The 16,892-nt window shown below is 52.2% G+C and overlaps 1 protein-coding gene across 1 annotated transcript in view; it reads left to right on the top strand.

Annotated features, from left to right (window-relative positions):
- SLC2A1 (solute carrier family 2 member 1) overlaps positions 1 to 16,892 on the top strand; it is a 159,163-nt gene that overhangs the window by 128,242 nt on the left and 14,029 nt on the right. The window lies entirely within an intron of this gene.

Here is a 16,892-nt window from a genome sequence, read left to right as displayed (position 1 = left end):
AACGATAACAACAACGACGATGACAACAACAATACTTTTAATTTTAATTCTTGCACTTGAGAAATGAAATGTTTCATTGAAATGGTTTTAAATTGGTTTTTGAATGGTTTTAGTCCCATTTTTTAATATACTCAAGTGACAAAATTGCAAGGTCGGAGGGTGAACATCAGGTGCTGGGGGGGATGCGGCTGCGTAGCCAGAAAATGCCCGGTTAAGGCTGGAGGCCCGGAAAAAAGGACTGAAAAAGGGCAAAATTTATTATTTTATTGGAAGAATAATATGAAAAGAAAATAGTAAATACCATGAAAATGAAATCATGAGAAGTAAAATGATGCAAAAGTGAAATAGTGCAAAAATAAACTAAGGCAAAAATGAAAATAATAAAATAAGTAATGCAAAAATGAACGACTGAAAGAACGCAAAAATGAAAATAAGAAGAGAAACAAGAGAAAAATAAAATAATGCAAAAATAAACCTAGTAAAATGAATAATAAAAAATACATGAATGCAAAAATAAACGAATGCAAGAAGAAAACTAATACAAAAAAAGAAGTAATAGAAAAATAAAATAATACAAAACCAAACTAAATGCAAAAATAAAGTAATGCGATAATGAACTAATGCGCAAATAAAAATGCAGAAATGAAAACAGTGAAATAAATAAAAACTTAAAAGAAGGCAAACATAAGATAATAGAGAAATAAAAGAACGCAAAAAGAAAAGAATGCAAAAATGAAAGAATGAAAAAATAAAAGAATGCAAAAAGAAAAGAATACAAAAATAAAAGAATGTAAAAATAAAAATAATACAATAATAAAACTAATAACATTTATTATTTTACTGTGCTCCCCGCGTCCTCCTGCGACGTCGCTTTGCCGGGAGCACCGACACCGGGAGGGGAATGACTTTGCGCTGGAGCGGATGAGGAGCGCTCACACCTCCTCCTCCTGTTCTTCCTCCTCCTCCTCTTCTTCCTCCCCCTCCTCTTCTTCCTCCCCCTCCTCCTCCTCCAGCCCACCCTGCGGGGGGTTCCCGGCTGCTTTGTTCCCCCCCCAGCGCCCTTAGCGGGGAGCCGGAGCGGGGACCCGCCTGGGCACAATGCACATCCCGCCTGCAATAACACCGGGAGGGGTTTTTTTTTTTTTGGCTTTCCTGAATTAAATAAACATGGTTTTTTTCCCACCTTTCTGGAATTTTCCTGACCCCGCCAATGCCCCCGTTTGTGCTTTATTTTATTATTTTTTATTTTGTTCTCCAGCTATTCCGGGAAGAGGAAAACAAACCACGCAGGCATCAAAAAAAAAAAACAAACCCCCAAACCTCCTTGGACATCAGGTGACGGCGGAGAATAATATCCGAAAAATGTTAATGCCTGAAAAAAAAAAATGCATCGTGGATTAAAGCTCGTTAGAAAAGGCCTTTCCTAACGAGCGCGGGTGGGGGGGGGGGATGCGGGAGGACGCTGCGCCTCCTGCATCCCTGCCCGCATCACTGGCGGGATGCTGGGGCGACCTTTTGGTACCCACCGCAAGCGGGATGCCGAAGCGGGGGGGGGACTTCCCAAAAAACCCTTAATCCATGGATCGAGCTCTCCTAGATTTTGGAAAATCCTCCCCCTAAAAAAATCACACCCCTTCGTGGGATTTAAACGGTGCTCCAAGGGCTCATGGCCGGCGCCACAGGTGTCAGGAGTTTGCCACGGTCTCAGCCCTGTTGCTCCCTTCTCTCCAGCCCAACTTTCCCCTCGCCGGGATATTTTTTGCTCCGCGTCTCCTTCGAAAAAGGGACTAAAAAAGTGGTTTTCCACGGGAAGGATTTGAAAGTTTAAAATGTCTAGTTAGTTGGTTATTAGTAGCATTTATTTAGTATATTTAGTCGTTATATTTATTGTAGTCCTAGTTATATAATGTTGTTGGATTTTAATATTCAATTATATAGAATTATTCCATTCTACTATATTGTATTATACTCTACTATATTATATTATATTATTATATTATTATATTAATATATATTATATATTAAATATACTGTATAGTATATTTATTATATATTATAAACTATATAATTATATTAATATATTAATATTATGTTTATATAATTTTATGTGTGTGTATATATAATTTTGCAGCTTTCTACTGCAAAAAAGTCCCCGAACCCCCCCATATATATTTATTTATCTACTTTTGCAGCTTTCTAGTGCAAAACAGACCCCCAGCCCCCCCATATATACATTTTTATATATAATTTTGCAGCTTTCTAGTGCAAAAAAGACCCCGAAACCTTCATATATATATTTATATATATAATTTTGCAGCTTTCTAATGCAAAAAAGACCCCAAACCCCTCCATACATATATTTTTATATATAATTTTGCAACTGGCGCATCTGAGCATCTCCCCGGCTCAGCCCCCCGCATCCCGGCATCCCGGCGGGTACCAGCCCTCGGCTCATCCCAAATCAGCATCCTCAGGGTTTTCCTCCGAGGAAAACACCAAGTACTTATATCTTATACTGGGAATAAAACCTTTCCAGATGTTCCCTGGCATCCCAGATCCAGATGTTCATTAATTTTCGATGGATGCAAAATTACAATTTTTCCAAAATTTTGCAAAATTTGATCTTTGGGGCAAAATTCCATGCAGAATTATATTTCTTCTCTTTTTTTTTTTTTTTGGCTTCTTTCGCCCAAATTTATTTTCACACCTTTCCAACCCCCTTTGGAAATTAATTTTAGGGATTCGGTGAGAAAAGAAATGAGCGTTTTGCGTCTAGAAAAATCATAACGATGATGTTTTTTCGGTGGGACATGACTTTTTCGGCACGGCGACGCAGGGATTTACGGCATCGCGTCGGATTTGGAGCCTCGATGGAAAATTACCGTCGGGTGAACAAAGAAATCCGGGATTTGGGAGCGGGAAAGGGAATAAACAGGCGGGCCAGGAAGCTGGGAGGAAATCTTGGGCAGGGGAAGGGAAGGGAGAGAAAAGCTCACGCCGTGGGGGGCGGCGAAAATACCCCCCCTGGGGGGGGCTGGGGCCGTGGGAAAGGGGGCGAGAGGCTTCCGCACCCTGAAATCCCCCCAAAATTAGGATTACGTGGCCGGGGCTGTGATGGCGATGGGGGGTGAAGCGTGCTTCCCGCGCGCTCGAGGCCGGCAGAGCGAGCGATCGTTCTCTTCTTTGGGGTCACCGGGGTTTTGCACGCCCGCAACCCCCCCCCAGCACCCGTGTTTTGAGTGGGGGATCATTTTGGGGAGTAAAAGGGTGATTGCTCCTTCCTGGGTTTGTTTAGCTTGGTATCTCTTTGCAAGCAGCAAGCACGCAAAGGGAGCAAGCATGCAAGGGAGCAAGTGTGCAAGGGGGACAAGGATTCAAAGCATGCAAGGGGAGCAAGCTTGCAAAGGGACAAGCATGCAAGGGAGCAGGTGTGCAAAGCATGCAACGGGAGCAAGCACCCAAGGGGAGCAAGCTTGCAAAGGGAGCAAGCAAGCAAGGCAGCAAGTGTGCAAGGGGGGCAAGGATTCAAAGCATGCAAGGGAGCAGGCGTGCAAAGCATGCAAGGGAAGCAAGAATTCAAAGCATGCAAGGGGAGCAAGCTTGCAAAGGGAGCAAGCATGCAAGGCAGCAAGTGTGCAAGGGGAGCAAGGATTCAAAGCATGCAAGGGGAGCAAACTTGCAAAGGGACAAGCATGCAAGGGAGCAGGTGTGCAAAGCATGCAATGGGAGCAAGCACCCAAGGGGAGCAAGCTTGCAAAGGGAGCAAGCAAGCAAGGCAGCAAGTGTGCAAGGGGGGCAAGGATTCAAAGCATGCAAGGGAGCAAGCATGCAAAGCATGCAAGGGGAGCAAGCATGCACGGGGAGAAATTGTGCGAGGGGACCAAGCGTTCAAAGCATGTAAGGGGAGCAAGCGTGCAACGAGAGCAAGCATGCAAAGGAAGGAAGCGTGCAAAGGGAGCAAGTGTGCAAAGAGAGCAAGCATGCAAGAGGAGCAAGCGTGCAAGGGGTCCAAGCTCGAAAAGGGAGCAAGCATGCCAGGGGAGCGAGCGTGCAAAGGGCCAAGCGTGCAAGGGGAACGAGCGTGCAAGGGGAGCAGCCCCTCGCCGCGCTCTCGGGGCTCTCCCGCAGCCGGCGGGGTTTTGCTGCGCAGCCGAGCGCGGCGGGAGCCGGGCTTTGCAAAGCCAACACGGCCCGACCCGCCGCCCTGACCCTGCAGACGCAGCACAAACGCCGCCAGCGGCTCCCACCGCTCTTCCCCCGGGGCAAAATATCACCGGCGGGGGGGGGGGTGTGGGGTTATATTTAATTTTGCTTTATTTTTTTTTTTCCCCTCGCCTTTCTAAAAGACATTTTTAACACGAGATATTATAAAAAAGCCGCTTGCAAGTCGGGCGAGCAGCCAGCGTTAGCACCCACGTCCCCCATGCACCCAGGGGCTGGAAATTGTCATTTTTAGGAATATTTTGGGTGCAAATTGCCTAAATTTGGCTCATCAGGAAGCAGATGGAAAGTGGGTGACCCTGGGGGGGACACACATGAGCCCCCCCCAGCCCCTGGTTTGCTGCCAGCGAGTGTTTTTGGCTGCTGGAGGTGGCCGTGACCCTGGGAAAAAGGCTCCACCACGATGCTGATCCCTCATCCCGGGGGAATTTCTCCATCCAGGAGGGTAAATCCAGCTCCGAAGCATCCCAAAAAATGGGAAAGGGGGGGATGAAGAGCCCAGGAGAAGCAGGGAGGAGGCAGCTGCCTGCTCCTGGGCAAGACGGTGCCCATCACCCCGGCGTCAGGCCACTACATGCCCAAACCCGCTGCCCTCCGCCCTTGTGCAAGAGCTTGGTATGAGGAAGAAACTCCTCCTCCTCCTCCTCCTTGTCCTCCACCCCACATCTTGGAAGGGGTGCCGGAACCTGGCCAGGGTGTCACCCCAAAATCCAACCCCCATCCCATAGTGACGTGTCACTGGATGTCCCCACCGCGGTCCCCTTGGTGAAGGTCCCTGGTCAGGAGATGCTCCAAAACATCTGCTGGTGGTCACCCACAGATGTCCTTCTTCACCCCATGGACGTCCTTCACCCCACGGGTGTCCTTCACCCCGCGGGTGTTCTTCACCCCATGGATGTCCTTCAGCCCACGGATGTGCTTCATCCCATGGATGTCCTTCACCCCGCGGGTGTTCTTCACCCCATAGATGTTCTTCACCCCATAGATGTTCTTCACCCCACAGATGTGCTTCACCCCATGGATGTTCTTCACCCTGCAGATGTTCTTCACCCTGCAGATGTTCTTCACCACATAGATGTCCTTCACCCCATGGATGTTCTTCACCTCATGGACGTCCTTCACCCCATGGAGGTTCTTCACTCCACTGATGTCCTTCACCCCTCCACGAACCCCACCAAGCCCACCAGGAAATGTCGCCTATCAGTGTCACGAGCTTCTCAGGACTCAGTCTCCCCTTGATGCCGGCTGGGAGCCCGACGTGCCGGAGCAAAGCTCCGCCGCCCGCCCCAACCACCAGCCGGCAGCGGGCCCCAATTATTGCAACAGGAGGCAACAAGCCTTGGCCTGACACCCCCCCCCAAAAAATTTTGGGGCTCCTGTGGACCAGCGAGAGGGCAGGTCCCTGCAGCTCCGGGATGGATCATTTTTGGGTGGGTGTTGCCAGGATTTGACCTCGGTTTTGGGAAACGAGGGATTTCTTTTTTTTTTGCTCCCCTTGCAGAAGCCGAGCGCCATTTTTTTTGGGGGGGGAGGGGGTCCCAGGCAATAGGGTGGTGGTGGGGGAACCCCTAAAATATTGACACCCCCCCCGCAATGAGCTGGGGAATGTGGAAAGGGGGTAAAAATAAATCAGAAATCCAGGGCAGGGTAACGCAGGGTGTAATTCCAAAGCCGCAAGAATTTCGGAGGCTAAAAATTGAGGGAGGGATCAAAGCGGCTGCGTGGGAACCTCGCAAGCCCCGGCAGGATCCGAAGGTGACCTTGTTCTGACTTCCCAAAAAATTTTGGTCCGTCCAACCAGCATCACTCACCATCCCGGCGGGCTTGGCTGACCCCCCTTCGCCCCCAAAACTGGGGCTTGAAGCACCTAAAGGACCCCGCTGGGGGGATATTTTTGGACACCCGGCTCTTTTGGGATGCTCTGAGCATCCCCCGTGGCTCAGCATCCCCCAAACCCACCGGCACGTTTGCAGCCCGGCCGGTTTTCTGGCATGCTGGGACGTGCTGGGAAGCACTCGCTTTTCCAGCATTTTCCTATCTCTCTCCACTCCTATGCAAAGAATTTGGTGCTAAAAATCCGGTGCCGGGGGGCTTTTTGCCGGCTCAATCCCACCTTCCCTGCGGGATGCTGCGGTGATGCTGCCTGCAGGGTCCGGCTTTTGGGATTGCATAGGAATCGCATGGGATTGCATAGGAATCGCATGGGATTGCATGGGATGACTGCATGGGAATTGCATGGGATGACTCCATGGGATTGCATCAGATTGCATGGAGTTGCATGGAATGATTGCATGGGATTGCATGGGATGACTCCATGGGATTGCATCAGATTGCATGGGAATTGCATGGGATGATTGCCTGGTATTTCATGGGATTGCATTGGATGATTGCCTGGGATTGGGATTGCATGGGATGATTGCATGGGATTGTATGGGATTGTATGGGATTGTATGGGATTTCGTCACATGATTGCATGGGATTGCATGGGGTTGCATTGGGATTGCATGGGATGACTGCATGGGATAATTGCATGGGATAATTGTATGGGATTGTATGGGATTTCATCACAATTGCATGGGATTGCATGGGATTGTATGGGATTGCATTGGGATTGCATGGGATGACTGCATGGGATAATTGCATGGGAAGCAAAGCCTGAAAACAGGGAAAGTTGCTTCTGCAGGTGCATGCAGGATTTTGGGGGATGCGGGATTAAGACGAGGGGGGATATTTTGCACCCGTGCACTTTGGGACGGACTCAGGCCCTATTGCAGCCCTTCGGCAAATATTCGGGGCTTCAAACTGATCCTGTTGCATTTACAGCCCCTGGGAATGGGAAAGGAAAATCCAGCCTGGAAGATATCGGAGCCGGTTTGGCCATCGGGGACTTTCAGGCTCCATCGGAGCCTTGAAATTGGATTTTAAAGCTTTAAACCTTGCAAACTGCCCAGATAAGGTGCAAAAAGCCTCTTGACATCCCCTCCGGCCAAATCCAGCTGGGAAAAAAACCCCAAATTTTGGGATTTAATGGCAAATGGCATCGATGCCCCTTCCCCGTGGCTGCAGGAAGACCCTCCACGTCACCCCACATTTTTGGGGGGTCCAAGCCCCTTGCTCTGCCTCGCTTTCTTCTAATGAGCAGAGAATTTCCCTTTCCTTCTGCTTTTGTATTTAATCAGCCGCTCATTAAAACCTTGGGCTTTAATTACTCCAGACGAGGTGCAGCAGGGGCTGCATTTCCAATTTCCTTTCTTTAATTCTTTTAATTGGGAGAAGCGAGGGGCCGGTGACCCGGCACCGCAAGAAAATCCACCAAGGGGGGGTTTTTTGGGGCTATTTTCCACCGATTTTATCCGACGGCTTTGGTTCACCCCCCAAAATAGGGAGAATATCCCCAAATCCATGAGCAAAGGGGTTGCAAGCTCCGCTTTATCTCGCCCATCGATGCTCAGGGCATGCGTTTGCTGACTCTTCACCTCTCCCAACCTGACACAGCTAATAATAATACAGATAATTTCTATCCAACCTTTTTATTCTTCATCATTTATAAACCCTAAATAAAAATTTGAATAAATCCCAAAGCTGACGGAGACACTTTTGGGGAGGTTTGTTTTTGGAGGCGAGCCGGCGGCGTGGCTTTTCTTCTCCGACTTGGAAAGGAACGGGTCAAGTCATGAGTTTTGCAATCCGCCTCCTGAATTTTCGGGAGATGCTGAGTCATGAGTTTGGGGAATGGGGTTATTGAGAGGGCGGGTGAGTCTGTGTGAGATGGAGAGATGCTGGAAGAACCCCCAAAAAAATCAAATTGCATCATCCTGGGAGGGTGATGACCCCAAAAAATCAACGTGCATCGTCCTGGGAGGGTGATGACCCCCAAAAAATCAACGTGCATCGTCCTGGGAGGGTGATGACCCCCAAAAAATCAACGTGCATCGTCCTGGGAGGGTGATGACCCCCAAAAAATCAACGTGCATCGTCCTGGGAGAGTGATGACCCCCAAAAAATCAAATTGCATCATCCTGGGAGAGTGATGACCCCCAAAAAATCAAATTGCATCATCCTGGGAGAGTGATGACCCCCCAAAAATCAACGTGCATCGTCCTGGGAGGGTGATGACCCCCAAAAAATCAACGTGCATCATCCTGGGAGGGTGATGACCCCCAAAAAATCAACGTGCATCATCCTGGAAGAGTGATGACCCCTAAAATATCAAATTGCATCATCCTGGGAGGGTGATGACCCCCCCAAAACCCCAAGCCCAGCGCTGCCGGAGTGGGAGGGCACAGGGCAGCAGGGTGCTGCTCACCGCCCCGGGGCAAGGGTGATGATTCTTTTTTGCTTCTGAGTTGGCAAAAAAGCGTTTGATGTACGGGACCGGCTTTAAAACATGCCCCTGCAAAAAAGTTTTTATGACTGAAGAGCAAAGAAATACCTAACTAATTATTATTCAGGGAGTTAATTAGGTAATGGGGATTAATCCGTCTTCCTGCGGGGCGGTAATTGCCGATGCGAGCTTGCTCCGACGTATTCCCAGTCCAGAAACTGGGCACTTCCCAGTCCAGTAAGGGGATGGGGGGGCAAAGCCCATCTTGCCTGTAGCTGGAGGGTTTTTTAATGCAAGATATGAGGATTTTTGAACTCTAGGATGAGCATTTTTTTTTCCCCCTTTCTGGGGTTTCACAGCTTGGGATGCCAACGCCGCCTGCGCCCAGCATCCGCCGTGCTCCCCGTGGGCGCGGGGGGGGGGAAAACCTGCCCGGCTCCAGCCTTGTGTGTGTGGGGAAAATTATTAATTAAATTAATTAATTCAAAATGGAATGGTGTCCCATGGAATATCCCGAAAGCTCTTTAGATCTTCTTTCTCTGTCTGAAGCGGGATGCGTGGAGCATCTCGCCCTGCACCCCCCGGGGAGATGCTCAGCAGCACCCAGCCCACCCTCGCATTTAATATCACAACGGCGACGACTCCCCCAGCCTCTAAAATCACATTTATGTAACTCCCCCGTCCCCAAAAACCCTGAAAATCACCCCAAAAAATCATCCTCCAGCTCCTTTCCAGGCTCCCCACAAGTTTCGGGGATGCTCCCTCCGCACCGGCACCTCCGTCTCGCCCAGCTTGCAGGCTGTCAGGATGCCTTAAATTAGCAAAATTGGGCTATTTGGGGTGAAAAATCAGCATTTTTGGCTTTGCCAAGCCTGGCAGGGAACACGGGCTGGGAAGTCCAAAATCTGCCTGCAATGAAAAAGCCATCGCTCGGGGAGCAAACCTGCAATTTCTCCGGGCGCCGCGGGATGCTCGGCGTAGGGCAGGATCCGGCGGCTGCAAAATCCCCCCCGCCCAAAACCTGGAGAATTCCTAAATCCTGAGCAACTTGGGGTTGGATTCCCACTGGTGATGCCAGGGAGGAGAGGATGCTCTTTGCAAGGTGATGGGGTGCAAGGGGGCAGTTTTTGGGGCACCGCCGTCGTGTCTCTTGCTCGCACATCCCTTATCGCGACGACCTTGAGCCAAGGGCGGTGGCCTTGGGGACGCGCCGGTTGCCCGGCCCCGGGGCAGCAAATAGGCAAAAATGTCCTTATTTCACCCTTTTTCTCCCCAGGTGGAGAAAATCCCAATGGTTGAACCCCCAAAACCCCTGCAACCCCCCCCCAAATTCCCCCCTGGCATCGTTCGCGCCATGGGAACGGGATGAAAAAAATAACCGAATTAATCAAAAATGAAATAAAAAGGAGCATCCCTGCAAATTAAGACACGGGAGTGGCCGTTATCTGCTTATTATCATTAATGATTAATTATTATCGTTAACAGCCGCTCTCCTTTTACTCCATAAATAGCTCCTGAAGGGAAGAAAACTCCGGCAAAGGGGAATTATTTTATCTCAATGTTACGGGAAAGGGGGAAAAAATTCCCCTTTTTGTGTGATTTTGGCTGCGTGAGGGTAATTTGTGAAGTCCAAGGAGTTTTTCTGGGCAGGGAAAAGCAGCATTATACACGTATATATGTGTGTGTGTATATATATGTGTGTCTATATATGTGTGTGTGTGTATATATATATATATATATATCTCCCTTGTTCTTTCTGCTTGGAGGAGGGAGAGGAATCTGCTCGCATGAACGTGCGAAGCCGAAGGGAAAATGGATTTTTTCCCCCCGCCCCTTCCCATGGTTTTCGGCTCCGGCTCCGTCGGCACGACACCTCCCAGCGCCGCGGCGTGACTCACCCGGTTATTTTTAGCCCCGGTCTCTTTTCTCTCCATGTTTCCATGCACGTCGGGTTGCCCTAAAAATGCAAAATAAGAGTTGAAATGCAAAATCAACCTTTGCAAGACCCGGGAGTAGGGGATCGTTTTCCCCCTTTAGTGGATAAACCAGAAATTCCCTTTATTTTCCAATCCTTTCCATCTTTAAAGGTTGAAAAGCCGCCAAACCCAGCGCAGTTTAGGACTAGAAAGTCGCTGCCTAGCCTGGAAAACTTCAGACGAGGCTCGCTGCTTATTAATTGGGATAAATTAAATGACAGTAATTGCTTTTATTGGGTTCGGCGTTCCTGCTTTCTCGGACGCGGAGCGTCTGTCTCATTCTAACCTACGGACTGGAGGGTTTAATGCACTTTAATCCCAGCCTAACAAGGAGAAGGGTTTAACTAGTCTTGGTTTAAAGATAAAGAGTGAAATCCAAGAGGTGATGGCTGGTAAATCCAAACCCGATGGATGTGAAAGAGCTTTGACGTCTCCAGGGTTGGGGTGGTGGGGCTGATGCTTCACCGCATCCCTCGAGCTGGACCAAGCGGTGCCGGGATGCGGCAGGACCATCCCCTGGATCAAGACAGAGCCGAACGCCCCCCGTCTCTCCGGGAACAACACAAAATCCCACTGGAAAAGTCAACCCAAGAAGGCTGAAATCCCTGAGGAAGGTTGTGCCGGCATTGCCCAACCTGATTTTATTACAAATCCCGATTTCCGTATGGACTTTGCCCCGAATTTCATCACCTGGGCCGATGTTTTCCGGCTTTGACTGCTTCCTGGTCCGACCCCGTCTCAACCCGCACCTTCAAAAAACCTCACGGCGGCAAAACCGCCGCGGTTTGACCCAATTTGCTGGCGCGGCGATGGGGTCACCGGGGTGAGGCGCCGGCCAGATGTTGACAGCCGCTTCCAGCTGTTGGGGGCTGGGGCTGTTGTGTAAGCAGCGATGGGAATTACAAACTCCGGTGGGATTTTTTATTTTCCGTGATTTTTTTGGGGAGATGGGGAGAAATTGGGAGGGGGGATGTCTGGAAATTCCACTTTGGGGGATTTTTGCTTGGATTTTAAAAAAGAAAACCCCACCTTTTGGCTCAGGGATTTCTTTTAAAGCTGCTCGAGGCTCAAAACGCATTGAAAATTTAAAATAAAATTCCCCCCTGAAGTGGATTAACTCCGTCCCAAAGATGCTCGGCGTCGGAGGTCAAGTGTGAAAGTTTTCCCTAAATTTTTTAGGGATAATCCAGGATTTTTGGCTATGGAGACGCCGGTGGCATCAAGTCCCAGCAAAGCCAAATTCCCTCCCTTGCGCCGTCTGGTGATGCCGATTTTATTACCCGAACACCACCCCTGGAAAGGCTATCCCACCCTGGACTTTGCCGGAAAAAATAGGAGCTGCTGCCCAAAACCCCCCCCTCGAATCCTGGGTGTCACCGGGACGCCCGTGTCCCCAGTGTCCCCAAGGCTGGGGACATGGGCAGGGACGGGAGAGGCCGCGAGATAACGACCTGGTGAGACAACAACGTGATGCGACACAGGGAAGGGGTATAAAAGGGGCCGGATTTCCTCGTCTGCCGGGAATTACGTTTTTCTGCAGAAATCCTGCCGGCCGCGTGGAGGGGGGGTGTGCCGTGCTGTGAGTCAGAGCCGGGATCTGCGGTGGGGAAGAGGGCGAAGACGGAGAGGCTGAGCCCATCACCGTGGCCTCTGGCCTCCACCGCCACCTGACTCCCTGAGCCCATCGCCATGACCTCTGGCCTCCACCGCCACCCGACTCCCTGAGCCCATCACCATGGCCTCTGGCCTCCACCACCATTCAACTCCCCGAGCCCATCACCATGGCCTCTGGCCTCCACCGCCACCCGACTCCCCGAGCCCGTCACTGTGGGCTCTGGTCTCCACCACCACCCAACTCCCCGAGCCCATCGCCGTGGCCTCTGGCCTCCAGTGCCACTTGACTCCCTGAGCCCATCACCGTGGCCTCCGTCCTCAGCACAACTCGAATCCCTTGGGGAGGCTGAGCCCATCGCCATGGCCTCTGGCCTCCACTACCACCCAACTCCCTGAGCCCATCGCCATGGCCTCTGGCCTCCACTACCACCCAACTCCCTGAGCTCATCGCCGTGGCCTCTGGCCTCCACCGCCACCCAACTCCCTGAGCCCATCGCCATGGCCTCTGGCCTCCACTACCACCCAACTCCCTGAGCTCATCGCCGTGGCCTCTGGCCTCCACCGCCACCCAACTCCCTGAGCCCATCGCCATGACCTCTGGACTCCACCGCCACCCGACTCCCTGAGCCCATCGCCATGGCCTCTGGCCTCCACCGCCACCCGACTCCCTGAGCCCATCGCCATGACCTCTGGACTCCACCGCCACCCGACTCCCTGAGCCCATCACCATGGCCTCTGGCCTCCACCACCATTCAACTCCCCGAGCCCATCACCATGGCCTCTGGCCTCCACCGCCACCCGACTCCCCGAGCCCGTCACTGTGGGCTCTGGTCTCCACCACCACCCAACTCCCCGAGCCCATCGCCGTGGCCTCTGGCCTCCAGTGCCACTTGACTCCCTGAGCCCATCACCGTGGCCTCCGTCCTCAGCACAACTCGAATCCCTTGGGGAGGCTGAGCCCATCGCCATGGCCTCTGGCCTCCACTACCACCCAACTCCCTGAGCCCATCGCCGTGGCCTCTGGCCTCCACCGCCACCCAACTCCCTGAGCCCATCGCCATGGCCTCTGGCCTCCACTACCACCCAACTCCCTGAGCTCATCGCCGTGGCCTCTGGCCTCCACCGCCACCCAACTCCCTGAGCCCATCGCCGTGGCCTCTGGCCTCCACCGCCACCCAACTCCCTGAGCCCATCGCCGTGGCCTCTGGCCTCCACCGCCACCCGACTCCCTGAGCCCATCGCCGTGGCCTCTGGCCTCCACTACCACCCAACTCCCTGAGCTCATCGCCGTGGCCTCTGGCCTCCACCGCCACCCAACTCCCTGAGCCCATCGCCATGGCCTCTGGCCTCCACCACCACCCAACTCCCTGAGCTCATCGCCGTGGCCTCTGGCCTCCACCGCCACCCAACTCCCTGAGCCCATCGCCGTGGCCTTTGGCCTCCACCGCCACCCAACTCCCTGAGCCCATCGCCGTGGCCTTTGGCCTCCACCGCCACCCGACTCCCTGAGCCCATCGCCGTGGCCTCTGGCCTCCACTACCACCCAACTCCCTGAGCTCATCGCCGTGGCCTCTGGCCTCCACCGCCACCCAACTCCCTGAGCCCATCGCCGTGGCCTCTGGCCTCCACCGCCACCCAACTCCCTGAGCCCATCGCCGTGGCCTCTGGCCTCCACCGCCACCCGACTCCCTGAGCCCATCGCCCTGGCCTCTGGCCTCTCCATGAGACCCCCTGCCTTGACCCTTAAAAACCCCAAAATCCCAATTTCCCTTTTTTTCCCCTCATTCCCGTCCCCTCCCGCCCCCGGGATATTTATTTTATCCCTTTTTTTCCCCGTTCAAAGGGACGGGACCGACCAAAATCTCCCCTAAATCCCCCTCCAGCTCATGGCTCCGACCGGGATTATCCCTCCTCCGGCCCTTTTCCCTTCCGTCAGCATTCCCGCCCGACACCCACTTGGGTGGTTTTTTTTTTTCTCCACATAAAAATGCCAAATCAGCCAAAAAAAAAAAACAACATTTCCCCGGTTCCCGTTTGGGATAAGGAAAAAAAAAAAAAAAAGGGAAAAAATTGAAAAAACAGGGTTGGGATTGGTAAAATTTCTGTTTCTTGGAGTTGAGAGTCGAGGATTCGCCCAAAATGGCCAAATTTGGGGGGAAATTTTGCAGCTTTAGGAAAAGAAAATTCATCGTTGACTTTGAGTTTTTGGAATTTTTGTCCAATTTCCACTTTTGCTTTTTTTTTTTTTTTGCCTTTTTTTTTGGCTTTTTCTTTTTTTTTCCTTTTTTTTTGCCCTTTTTTCCTTTTTTTTTTGCTTTTCTTTTGCTTTTTTCCCCCCTTTTTTTTTCTTTTCCTTTTCTTTTGCCTTTTTTTCCTTTTCTTTTTTTTTTCCTTTTTTTTCCCCTTTTTTTTGCTTTTTTGGCTTTTTCTTTTTTTTTCCTTTTTGTTTGGCCTTTTTTTTTCACTTTTCCTTTTTTTCTCGCGTTCTTCGCTCTAGCAAAAAAACGAGGATTGGAAACAAACTAACGCGGGGAATTGCACTTTTATGATTGGAATGATTTTTTGGATAATTTTTCTCAATGGTTTTGGGGCAAAAAGGGGAGATTTTGGGACTCGAGGCTGGACAAAGAGCTGCAGGCGCGTCCCTGCGCGGGACCCCCGGCATCACCTTCTGCGGCCTGGCGCTGGGACGCCGGGATGGGAGGAGCTGGCGGACGTGCACGCCGGCACATCCACCCCAGAACCCCCTGCCCGGCTGGTTTTCCCTCCGGATTTTCAGTTGCGTGCACCCCAAAAATTCATTGCACCCTGGAAAAGGGGGAGAGGGGGTGCACGGCTTGCTCCGAGCCAGCCCTGCGCCTTGCGGGGTTTTGCACAGGTTGCGGGGTTTTGCACAGGGTGCGGGGTTTTGCAGAGGCCACGGGGTTTTGCACAGGGTGCGGGGTTTTGCAGAGGCCACGGGGTTTTGCACGGGGTGCGGGGTTTTGCACAGGGTGCGGGGTTTTGCAGAGGCCACGGGGTTTTGCACAGGGTGCGGGGTTTTGCAGAGGCCACGGGGTTTTGCAGAGGCCACGGCGTTTTGCACAGGGTGCGGGGTTTTGCACCGTGACTGGGGTAGCGCACAGGCCACGGGGTTTTGCACGGGGTGCAGGGTTTTGCACCGGGCCCGGGGTTTTGCACAGGCTGTGGGGTTTTGCACCGCATGCGGGGTTTTGCAGCGTACAGGGTATTGCACCAGGTACAGGGTTCTGCACCAGGAGCGGGTTTTTGCACCGTGACTGGGGTTTTGCACCGGGCCTGGGGTTTTGCACAGGCTACAGGGTTTTGCACTGTGACTGGAGTATTGCATCAGGTGCAGGGTTTTGCACCAGACCTGGGGTTTTGCATGGGCGGCGGGGTTTTGCACTGCATGTGGGGTTTTGCACTGTGACTGGGGTATTGCGCCAGGTGCAGGGTTTTGCACCAGGAGCGGGGTTTTGCACCGTGACTGAGATATTGCACAGGCCATGGCGTTTTGCACAGGGTGCGGGGTTTTGCATCGTGACTGGGATATTGCACAGGCCATGGGGGTTTGCACAGGGTGCGGGGTTTTGCACTGCATGTGGGGTTTTGCACTGTGACTGGGGTATTGCACAGGCCACGAGGTTTTGCACAGGCTGCGGGGCTTTGCACTGCATGTGGGGTTTTGTACCATATGTGGGGTATTGCACCAGGCGCAAGTTTTGCACCAGGCATGGGGTTTTGCACAGGCTGTGGGGTTTTGCACCAGGTGCAGGGTTTTGTACCAGGCCCAGAGTATTGCACTGGCTGTGGGGTTTTGCACCGCACGCAGGGTATTGCATTGGGTGCAGGGTTTTGCATCATGTATGCGGTATTGCACCAGGTGTGGGGTTTTGCACCGCATGCGGGGTATTGCACCACGTGCAGGGTTTTGCACCAGGCGCAGGGTGTTGCACTGGCCGTGGGGTTTTGCACTGGGCCGCAGGGTTTGCATCGGAGCGATGCTAGAGGAAGATGCTTGCTGGCAGCCGCCTTCTTCCCTGACGTTGCTGTTCCAGCGCCATTCCCGGGAAGCCGGAGTTTGCTCCTGGATTTTTTTGGGATCGAGGCTGGTGGAGCCAGGACCCCAGGGACTGTTGCACATGCACGTGTGCTCACCAGGGCTTTGCAGCATGCATGCACCCATGTATATGCACACAGCCGCGCACACACACACACAGAGAGGTGTGCACACACGTGGATAGGTGAGCACGTGCAGGAGGTTGCATGCACACACACCGGCAAGCACATGCATGCACAGATGCATTCACCTGCACAGATGCACATGCAGCCTGATGCATTGCACACGTGCACAAGCATGCAGGTGCATGCACACATTTATATGCACACGCGTGCAGGTGCACACGCACGTGCGTGTGCACAGAAACACACACAGGTGCATGCACACTCATGCACAGGTACGCAGACACACGTGCATGCACGCACACACACGTACATACAGCTCACAGGGGCTTGCAGCAAAGTGCTTGCACAAGCGCACACATGTACAGGCACACACGCACATGCACACTCACGTGTGCACACACATGCACGCACACGTGTGCACACGCACACAAGCACACACAAACATACAAGCACACAGGCTTGCACACTCACATGTGCACACTCAGAAGCACACGTGTGTACAGGCGTGCACGCACTTGCACACTCATACGTGCACACACACATGTACCGGCACACGCACTTGCACACACCCA

Source organism: Calonectris borealis, chromosome 23, assembly GCF_964195595.1.
Source record: "Calonectris borealis chromosome 23, bCalBor7.hap1.2, whole genome shotgun sequence".
NCBI classification, from domain to species: domain Eukaryota; kingdom Metazoa; phylum Chordata; class Aves; order Procellariiformes; family Procellariidae; genus Calonectris; species Calonectris borealis.
Note: the sequence above shows the minus strand (reverse complement) of the source record. Positions and strands in the feature narration are given on the sequence as shown.